Source organism: Crocuta crocuta, unplaced genomic scaffold (assembly GCF_008692635.1).
Source record: "Crocuta crocuta isolate KB4526 unplaced genomic scaffold, BGI_CrCroc_1.0 scaffold223, whole genome shotgun sequence".
Taxonomy (NCBI): domain Eukaryota; kingdom Metazoa; phylum Chordata; class Mammalia; order Carnivora; family Hyaenidae; genus Crocuta; species Crocuta crocuta.
The window spans coordinates 6,030,836-6,032,071 of NW_027529426.1; the positions used below are offsets into that span (position 1 = coordinate 6,030,836).

Sequence of the window (1,236 nt, forward strand, 5' to 3'; positions counted from 1 at the left end):
GTAACTACTGAGTGCTTTTGATAGCAAATACCATTCTCTGCCTGCTAACTAAATAGATGAAGCCCATATTCTGGAGTAATTAGATTAGCATTGTGGATCCTAGCCTTTCAATAAATTGGTTCTGTATCTCCCTCCTGAATTATTGTTATTCATTCTTTCACTAATGGAAACAAATATTTTAATGAATATTTATTGGACACACTTAAGGGTTGAATTTTGTCCCCCGGATTCATATGTTGAATTACTAAGCCCCAGTGCCTCTGAATGTGGGAAGTAATTAAAGTTAAATGAGTTCATTGGTGTAAACCTTAATACAATATGACTATTGTCCTTATGAGAAAAGATTAGGATACAGACATAATCTGAGAAAAGACACTGTGAAGACAAAGGGAGAAGGCAGCCATGTACAAGCCACGGAAAGAGACATCAGAATGGAACCAAACTGGCTGATACCTTGATCATGGCCTTCCAGCTTCCAGATCTGTGAGGACATACATTCTTTATTTTAAGCTGCCTAATCTATGGTATACTTTGTTATGGCAGCCCTAGCAAACTAATAAAGTGCTTCTTAAACTTAAAATACACAAGAATGACCTCAGTGCTTATTAAACTGATAAGAACAGATACTACACTTGATCTTAGCCAAAAGGCCGAGAAGCGATACCTCAGTGCTTATTAAAATAGAGATTCCTGAGCCTCACAATCAAGGTTTATAATTCAAGTTTGAGGTGGGGCTCAAGAATTTATGTTTCCAAAAGTTTTCCAGGTGAGGTGATACTCCATACTTTAGGAAGCTGGGGGTGGGGTATACTTTGGGGAGTAGCATTGCTTTGAGAATGTCTTTCAGAAGGGCAATAAATAATCTTCATCCTTGATTTAGTCACTAGTTGTTAAATTTTCAGAAATTTTGTAATCTTCTTGTTAAAAACATCCATCCTTGAAATCAACAATGGAAGGAGTGTTTATATCACAGAAACTGGCAAATATGACAAAAGAAGGCTTTTATTCCTGGAAAGCTAGTGAATGAGTTTATTAGATTGCTTTTCTTTTTTTTTAATTTTTTTAATGTTTTTATTTATTTCTGAGAGAGAGAGAGACAGCATGAGCAGGGGAGGGTCAGAGAGAGAGGGAGACACAGAATCCAAAACAGGCTGCAGGCTTTCAGCTGACTGCCAGCACAGAGCCCGATGCGGGGCTCGAACCCACGAACCATGAGATCATGACCTGAGCCGAAGT

General features: G+C 38.1%; 1 pseudogene; it reads right to left on the bottom strand.

Moving 5' to 3' along the window:
* Positions 1–556: 556 nt before the first annotated feature.
* On the bottom strand, positions 557–662 carry LOC144227333 (U2 spliceosomal RNA; annotated as a pseudogene).
* Between the last annotated feature and the right edge of the window lie 574 nt (positions 663–1,236).